Raw genomic sequence first — 10103 nt, 5'->3', positions numbered from 1 at the left:
TTTTCTTTAAGCAGAAAACAACATTTACTTTAAACAGTAGATCACTTCAATCAGGCTGTACGTGCGTAATAAGTGGATTCTGTGGCAAAGTCTTTTATGGTTTTCCATTTGAAAATGGCCCCACACTGTAAAACATGTTGTGTGACAATTATAACTTCATTCGGCCCTGCTGTATGTATGATGGGCATAAAGGAAAGAGATGACAGCTAACATACAGACCTCATTAACAAGCCCACTCAGCACTGGAATATAATTAAACAAGCAGCTGCTGCTGATGAGAATCAGTCTCCCGTCTGACCTTTAATTCACATCCACAGATGGATTTGTCCTCATCAGCTTAAAAAAAATAAATCAAATGCTATTATTTGCTTTAATCCGATCAAATTCTGCACGTTTGTGCTATTATTTGCTTTAATCCGATCAAATTCTGCACGTTTGTATTAATAATTTCTGTTTTTTTCGGTCAGTGACAATAAAAAGTGTAGTTGACCTTTCAGTCTGTCGTCACCATAAAATAAAAGATGAATGTAAATATTTCAATGATGGGAAGAAGGCATTCGTTTCCCTGAATTTGGCATAATTTGAATTCATTTTAGAAGTTTTATTAAACATTTATTTAATTCTCAAAAATATGTGCGTAAAGAATAAAACAGGGGTGAATTCCGGTTTTATTTTGTGCGTGTTTGGATTCCCAAACACGAACGAATGAATGAATATTTGATTATTACCAAATCAGAGTCAATTTGATCTTTTCACCAGTGCAATGGAAAGTTAAACAAATGCACACTTTATGTAAGAGTCCATCTTAAAATAAAGAGGAAGCGTGTGTCATCTGCGTGAGTCTGTTTATTCTATATTTAGTCATTAATAACGCTGAAATCAGTCAGTTCTCGGTAAAATGCGTCACTAGTTCCTCCACAAATGTTTACTGCTTTATTGGTGTGAGGAGGCAAATCTTTGAGCTGCAGCCACTTTGAAGGCTTCATGCAAATGTAGCAGCTAAAGAAATATAATTTCATAGAAAATGAAATAAATGACATTTTCCTCTCAAAAAAAAAGAAGAAAAAAAAAACACAATTAACGGGACAGTCTGCAAAGACTGCAATTAAATATAGAAAGGAGGAAAATCAGCCAAAGGGAATTAGCATTTTCCATGACCATCTGGCATCGGCGCAGGCGACAGGGAACAAAGGCGAGCTGGATGGAGAGGAGAAGCGAGTGTGCCATCGCATTGACCTGCAAATGAGGCTTTGTCACCGAGTTAAAGCTCCCTGACCCCCTTTACCCCCCTCCTCAAAAAGGACTTCTTCTTTTTTTTTAACCTGTAGCATGACGAATGGAGGCCTTAATTCAGGTCTGAGTATAAGAGCTGCAGACCCGAACTATCTACAAATGATTCATTCAAAGGTGCACACGGTCTTGATTGTGCGGGTCTGTTTTGCCTAATTAAAAGTCGCGAAATGAAATGAGTAAAAAATTCAGATTGACATGATCAGGATGTGAATGTGGACACGTTTGGACTGGGCTTGAACTTCCTGACGCACGGGCCTGTTGAGCTACTTTACGCACCAAGACTCACCAGATCTGCGTCTTTATCTTTATTTTGTCGTTTTCTTTTTCACCCAAACCTCGCGTTTAATTCACGATTAATAATGAATAATTTCGATTGAGGGAGTTAATAAGAAATAAATGAAGTTATTCCTGTTTCTCTCTTGTTTTGTTTGTGTCGCTTTGATGCTGGGATGTTCTGTGCGGTCAATGACATAAAAGTGTGCGCAGACCAGGGGTGTTTGGAGGGGGGGTTGTTGTTGTTGAAATGTTGGACACCTGTGCGCCCCCTGTCCCTCCCTCCCTCCTCCTCCACTCCACGAGTGAAGTGGGCAGACAGACACCCATGTGTTTGCATAAAGGTGACTGTATCCGGAGGAGGGATCTGTTGTTTGCGTGTGTGTTTCTTTCTTTGTGTGTGTGTGTCACAGATGAAGCGATGATGAGCGTGGAACAAGCTTTATGCAAAAAACTGCACACAGTGTAACTTTAAAACTCACACAGCCTGTGGAACCAAACGTCCAATGAAACATATAAATAAGTAAAATTTGGAGCTAATTTAATTGTTTGAGTCATAAAAATATTAAATTAGACACCAAATATTAAAGAACTTCAAGTAAAAGTTCTCCCACTCAAGTCTTATAGGGATATAAATACATTATAAACACTAAATATTAACATAACATCTGTACTGACACTTTACATGATTCATTTTTAACATGACTGCCACATCAGAGACAATAAAGTGCCATAAAATCCAAAATAAAAAAAAACTAACTGCAAGGCTCTGTAGTCAATGTTATAGAAGCGTTGCAGGTAGGTTATTTTTGGTTTGGCTCTGTGTTTTTCTTTTTTTCCTCTCTCTCTCTCTCCCCTTCTCCTCTCCTGGGCCCTTTTTTCTCCCTTTACATCCACTCAGTATTCATGCCTGTGGATAACAAAGAGCACGGCTCAATCCACGCAGGAGGCGGTGTGACAGGGAACTCGTGGCAGCTTTTCAAATATCTTCTTTCTGTCTCTCCTCCTTTTCTTTGCATCTCGACTTTGGTCTCGGTTGGAAAGGGTGGAGGGGGGAGGAGAGAGAGAGAGAGAGAGAGAGAGAGAGAGAGAGAGAGAGAGAGGAGGAGGAGGAGGAGGAGGAGGGGTTAATCAGCCTCCCACCTCAATCTCTAATTCACTTTGCTCTCCCCACGCATCAAGGGGATCGGATTTAACGCTGCCCAGAAGAAAAGCAGATCCTTCACAATGTTTCACAACGTGATGGAGCGAGCGGCTTAATGTCTGGCCTGGGCTGCTTCTGCACTGCAAACATACAGCTGGGGCCAACTGTATAAGAAAAGCTGCTGGAGGCTTCGGATAATAGAGAAAGCAGCCCAAAACTAATGTACCCTTATTTTCAAATTAGATTTAAACCCTTTTCTGTTGATATACATGCAGCATTATACATCTGATAGACAACCAAACACATGGCACTTCATTAAAAAAGGAGGTCTTAACATATTTTGAGCCTGTTAGAATAATATTTTAGTAACTTTTTGGCCAAAATGTTCATTGAATTCCAGCAGGAGTGCTGAAGTCTGTGACACACTGCTGACCTGCAGTCAGATGCATGCACACTGCAAAAAAAATACCAAATTTAACAAGTCATTTGATCCGATATGAACAATAAGTCGAATTAATAAGTTAAGTCTGTCATGAATTAAGATACAAATAAAGCATGTGTATGCGTTCATTGGATTTATGTGATTAAAGTAGGAAACACTGGAGATATTTCCCACAAAGTCACCCAAGGTTGACATTTTTTCCAGTGTAGAGGGCATCAATTGAAAGATGTCTAACTCTTTTATAGGGTTGGGTTTGCAGTTTTTTTCCCGCCTGGAAAAAAAGGTGAAGAGGTCATGTTATTGATTTGACACCATTCAGCACTAAATTCCATTATCCTCACTCCGAACACAGACACATCCAAAATGTCCAAAACGTTTTCAGATGTTAAGAAAAGAAAAGAAAAAGGAAAAAAAAAAAAAAAACTCTTTTATGATGATTTACACTGACAAAAATATGGCCCGAAGTTAACATCTGAAATCTTGGTAAATCTGAAATCCATGGTACTGACACACCTAAATGGAATGCAGCCATAGTTAATGTTATTAGCCACACCTGCTTGTTGGAGAAAGAAAAAGTCTATAGGATCAGGATTGCACTTTATTATTGTGAATTATATTACACTGAATTTAGCATTTTATCTGTATTGTTATTTATGTATTGTATTTATTTTTAAGGCAAGTTCTGACTGTATATGCATGGAAACATATCTTAGAATTCATTAAAGTTTAAGTTGTGTTACATAGGCAGCAAAAGTTATATTTTTTCCCACCACCACCAAACTCAGCACTAAACAAACAACGTGATCAATCAAAGCTGTCAATGAGTCCTTGAGAGAGACACTTATTGACTGATCCCGAGCTGCGTCACCAATAGATCATCCTCAACATATGGTGGAGTGTTGCATTCCCACAGGCGACGCGCACCAGTGCAACCAGTGATGCTATGTGACGATTCGACGCCTCCACACAGCACAGACATCAGGGGAATTTTTCATTTTTAAGACGCTTAAACATGTTTTTTCTTTTGATATTAAGTTTCAAACAGAGGCCGGCGTGCATGCACCGTCTCAAAAGAGATTCTAAAATGATTAGATAACATTTTTCAGACTTTATTTTGGTATCAGAATTATATCGTATCATCATATTAAAGCATTAAAACTCAGTAGATGTTAAAGGTCGGTTTAAAAAGAGCCTGTTGGCACGGGAGGAAACTGAATAATCATTTCTGAGGCCGATGTTGAAGCTGACAGTAGATGGTTTAATCGTACGCAGCTGCTTATAGCCCGTGATAGGCTGGTGGGCATGTCAGCATTCACAAGAAATCGTGTCGGGACAAGTTGTCAGAGCAGCAGCTCGCGCTCAGTCAAACAACAACCTACTGTGGCCCTTTGAGTTTCACACATACTGTACCTATCAAAAACTGCATAGCTTCACTCTGGAGTGATGGCTTTACAACCAGAGAGCCATATGCAGCTCTGCAGGAAGGGGGCCTGCTTCATTGTGGCGGTAATTGGACAGAGAGGAGAGAGGAGGAGACACAGATAGTGCGATGACACTTGAGAAATGAGATCTAACTCCATCCCAGCGCCAGTCCTGACAGCCAGAGTCCTCCACCTCCATTCTTCGCCTCTCTCCCTTTGTCCGGATGCTTTTCAGCGCCTCTGAAACAAACCTGTTCCCCTTCACATCCCCTCCTTGCATGGGATGTGAGTCCTCTGTCGAGCGGCTGCTGTCTCTGTTTTATCTGTCCATCCATCCATCTCTGCCGCCTCTCCTCCTCGCTCCTCTCCTCTCCTCCCTATCCCTTTTCCCATTGGCAGAACAGTTCTCTTCTCCTTCAATCATCTTGGCTCATAAAACTTGGGGAGGAGGGCTAGCAGGCTGTGTTTTCAGGGCTGGCTACACCGCTATGGGTGCACTGACTCGGACTAATGCTATTCACGCCTCACATTTGCTCGCCAGGTCCTATGAAAAGGGATGGCCACGGCTGCCTTTATGGGACATACGACAAAGGACCATCATTCATCAGGCGGCAGAGCATCGAGGAGTGGCAGAGTTTAGGTTCATCCCGCTCGCTGTCAGCTGCTTACGTTCTGATAGCACCGTGTTCAAGCATGGTCGCATTATTTGGAAAAAACAGATATTTGGGAAAAGTTGATGAGGAATGTCAGAAATTCTTCTTCAAATTGTTTGCAGAAAGTTTGATCCGTCCTGGATCTGATAGTGTGTGTGTGTGTGTACATGCATTGCAACACACACACAGAGACAGACGTGCACCATGGCTTGAGCGTCTGGTGGCGATATAGATATACAGCCGTGCTCCGAGGTCACCAAGCCACTATTAATCTTCACCTTTACTTGGCTGTTCCTTCACACAGAGCCAGAAGCTTTAGAGGCCCGTTGGCAGCTCACAACAATACCCAGAATGCCGTGGGGCCTTGTCAGCCTGTCCTAATTTGTGGCTGTGGTCCTGGGGTTGAATTCAGCCGCTGCTGGCTGCTTGACCTGCTGTATTCTGCTGGCGGATTAGCAACATCTTTTAGTCTCCACGCAGGGCAACACCAATGCCTGCAATTACACAGCAGGAAAGGCCTGCTTAGACACACACACACACATGCCTGTCTGCGTGCACACACACACACACACACACATAAATGTTTATGGATGGATAGATGGAAAGTTGAATAGTCTGGTGAGAAGAGAAAAAGAAGCAGGTGATGTGGCGGTAGGCTGCTTTGAAGAAGACTTAAGAAAGAGAGAGGGAGGCTCGAGGGAAAGGGAAACTGTCTCAGTGTGTGTTTTGGGGTTTTGTACTTACACAGTGGGTATTCAGACTACATTGTGTACATGGAAATCAACGTATCGAGGGGCTTGAGAAGCAGCTTATCTTCACAGAGATGGCACTGTACCCCATCAGAGCATCAGAGTGCCAACAGATGCCTGCCAAAGATGAAAACGGCCAAATTTTTCCTATTCAAATCCATCGCAGGGTGTTATTCAGTAGGTGTGAGCGTGAAATTGTCCTATAGTGTCTCGGATTTTGGTTAAAGAAGCTCCCTCGGTGCTGTTGACAAGCGGCTCATACTGTAGTAACGCAATGGAAGGAAACATTGCATGGCTTTTGATTGTCACTGATCATCTGCAGAGAGATTGTTTCAAGAAATCTAGTTGAGTTTATTTATAGTACTTACTAAGATATGTCTGCCAGACATCGATTCCTGACCATACGTTCTCAATTCTGTCTTTTGCCGACTACTTTTTTGAAAAGTTCTGCAGGTTGTCATGCTGAGCTGCCATTTCTGACACACCAAACACCAGCTCTAGATAGGGTCTGCTTTTTATGTGTTTTTGCAGCCACATTAGTCTCCTAGAAGGAGAAGGTGAAGTTGCTGTCAGCAACTGCTACACTGCTAGATGCCACCTAATCCCACACACTGGTCCTTTACTCAAAAGATTCCTTCAGTAAGTGTATGTCTTCTGCAAGCCACAGTCACATGACTGTGAAATGAAGCCAACATGGAAGTGCCCAAAAGCGCAGTTCCTTGAACGTCCACTTGGCAACAGAACAAGGTCAATCTCCATAAGTCCCCATGTTAAAACGCCCAACTTCACAGCAGAAATAAACATGTTTACAACCTGGTACAAAAAACAGTTTTGGTTGATGAAAGCTGCATTGAGGGTGAAGTTTTATATAACTCACCCAATCAAATCATCACATTAAGGCTTAAAGTTATGCATGATTAAGAGTGTAGGTGCTTTGACTGACAGGTAGGTACCGTCATAGGTGGCTTGTTTGAGGAACCCGATTTCATAAAGCCCGCCTCAGCTCCACTCACTATCCACATCTTTGCCCATTTTTGGCTTCATGTGGAGACATTTCCGAACAGCTCTTCAGAAACCTACAGGTGACTTCACGGACACTACGTCCATGTAGTATGAGAGTTTATATATATAATACTCAGGTGAAACCTTTCAGTCGTCCAGGTTGAGAAGAGTTAAATCTGAAGAAGCCTCCTGGATGAGAGGTGATTTAACCCTTCTCAAAGTTTATAATACTGTTTACCTTTCTGCATGAAATGAGAGGCCTGCGAGTTTGAATGTTCGGTAAGTAATTATAATTATGTCAGGCTGTTCAAGGTGCAGCAGTAGTAGGCATAACTGCAGTGGGACGTGTCGTGGGAGCTACAAAGCGTTGGTGATAGCAGCTGTGTTGTTATATCACTGGAACTGCAACAGTCTAATTCATTGATAAAAGGTTTTAAGCAACAAGGCAGGTACAAAATAAAATGCAGATTTAAAGAAAAACCCTCTAGAACTGTACACACAGATGCATTTGCACAATGTTAACCCGCAAGTAAGACAAAAGACCTAAACACAGATAACAACAGGCAGATATGCAGCAGGTCAAGCGCAGATCAGAATTGGCAGCGCAGCTCGGGATCTTTACAATGCGCACAAAGCCTTGAACGATGGGAATAGGGAAATTGGCAAACCTAACATGGTCCCCTGCCATCATCCCTCGCTCCCTCCCTCTGTTTCACAACAGATGCTATGTTCCATGAAGACACTGTCAGCTGCACAAGAATGGCCCGAAATTTGTTGACAATGACGGTGGGGACCGGAGGGCAAAAAAAAAAAAAAAAGAAGAAGAAAGAAACAACAACAACAAAAAAAAAACGTTGTCAAAGTCAGCATCTGAGTTCACAATGACGACACAACACCGGGGAGGAGGGCGGCGTGCGAGCGTATGCACAGACCTCTCTCCAGGAATAGGACCTATCGCTATGGAAACACACCCCTACCCCTCCCTGCTACTATTACTATAGTATACACACATACACGCACGCACTTGTCAGCTGCAGGCCAGGCGCTGTCTGAGCCCAGATGGTGGTGAACTGCATAACTCACTTATCTGTCTCTGGCCTCTAAAGGAATGCTTAAAGGCCTCTCCAATTCCCAGTGGACGTCACCAAAAGAGAGAGAGAGGGAGAGAGAGAGAGAGGGAGAGGCACGCCATCTGCTCTCAGACACTGTGGGCACCCCCCTTTCCTGTCCGTCCCCCAAATTCATCCTCCTTTTTACCTTCAACCCACCCCCCCATAACCCTCCCCGTGATCCCTGAACCATTCCTACGCAGCCACTGGGGATGGGAGAGAATTATTAGATTTGTTAAGTGCAATATATCCACCAGGATAATGTTGTCACGTCATACTATGAGATTGGTTAAAATCACCAGGCACTTTTGTGCAACACAATTGTTTGACTCTTCAACTGATGGAAATCCATGCAATCATGTGAATGATTTGATTTAAAGGTTTTTATAGGCCTGAATAGGTGGAAATTATTCAGGATTCTCAAGAAAAAACAAAACAAAATTAGGGCCAAAAACAAAAATAGTTTTATCAATAGATCATTTTCGGTGTCCGTTTTATCCTCTGTGACCCCTCTTGAGACCCCCTGAGGGACCTGACCTCCACGTTTGGAATCGCTGGAGTAGATATTGCATAATCGCCAGAGAGAAAAAGAAAACACCCTCTGCAGGAAACAAAAGAAAAATTTTTTTTTTTTGTTAAATCTCAGATCTTTGTCACTTCACAGGAATTTAAACTGATCCAACAATTAAAATATGCTGGGAGCCACATCGTGGGTGATTTATTTTCCCCATCTGTCTGACCAGGAATGTTTAATTTTAGCAGAGGTATTATGTTACTGGTGTAAGAGCATCAGTTTTTTGGTGACACAGCTGCAGAGAAAGAGAAAACCAGCATCAAATTACTGTTTTTTTTTTGTTTTTTTTTGTTCCGAGTCAGGCAGAAATGTGTAGTATTACATTAGTCGAATAGTTAGAATTGCGGTACAGTGCAGCTTTTTGGTTTAAGATGAAATCCTAATGTAAGATGTTTTTTTAAATTTATCTTTATTATATACAGTTTTGCAGGTCTCGTGCCTTTTCCTACAAATATGAACAAACTGTTCTAAGACAACAAGACAGTCCTGAAACAATAACCCCGGGGCAAAGACACACTGCATACTTGGTGCGCACTGACAGTATAAGCTGGGGGTCACTGGGTTCAGTCTATACAACCTTCTGTGCAGGAGTCTTCTCATCGCCCTGCATGGTTTGCACACTGGGGGCTTTACGGAAAGGCTTTCCATGTGAACACGTGTGTGAGACAAGTGCTGCAAATTATTGTGTGATGTCGCCGCGAATGAGTTGTGTATGAACTCATAGTGTGTGAGACAAAATTTTAAGCCTCTCTAAGAATGTTTAAACCTTTCAGCTCAGCCTGTTTCTGTAATATGAGCCTCATTTTATCAGATTGTACGATAGCTCATCATTGTGGTGGTTTGAATTGTTACTAGTTGCAACAATTTGCAACATGTGGAAACACATGTAAGAAACAGAGACATAAGAACCGAAAATGAAAAAAAGGAAAAGAGACATTTGAAAACACTTAAAAGAGGCCGGCATGTTTCTGCCTTCATCACAGTGCCAACTCTTTACTCTCACTCTTTAAGCCCTCGATTAAACAGCACACCCTTCTCCACCTTGTTGCATATCGCCGCACTGTTTAAAGAGGTGAAATCTGGCGAGTTCTGCACCACCCACCGAGTCAAGTGTGGCTCAGGTGTGTGTGTGTTCACCACATGTGCCTCTGTGCATGCTGGTGTGTGGTCCGTCCAGTTTTGTGTAAGCATAATCACGATGGGTTTTTTTTTTTTTCCTCGGTCTTGTACGTGCCTGCACAGAAAACAATAAATGTAGCTTCTCGCAAGCTGCGAGAGGGAAGGATAACGAAAGAGAAAGGAACGGAAATGTTTGAGAGAGAGGGAGGAAGAAAGAGAAAGAGATAAGGCAGCGGGGATGCACTTGCAGCAGTACTAGAAACCACAAATAAGATAAGAAGATACTCATAGCAGGGTAAAACATCTTGGTGTCCATAGGAGGAC

The sequence above is a fragment of the Larimichthys crocea genome, chromosome XXI (genome assembly GCF_000972845.2).
Source record: "Larimichthys crocea isolate SSNF chromosome XXI, L_crocea_2.0, whole genome shotgun sequence".
Classification (NCBI taxonomy): Eukaryota; Metazoa; Chordata; class Actinopteri; family Sciaenidae; genus Larimichthys; species Larimichthys crocea.
The sequence above is the reverse complement of the archived record's forward strand: the minus strand, read 5'-3'. Positions refer to the sequence as shown.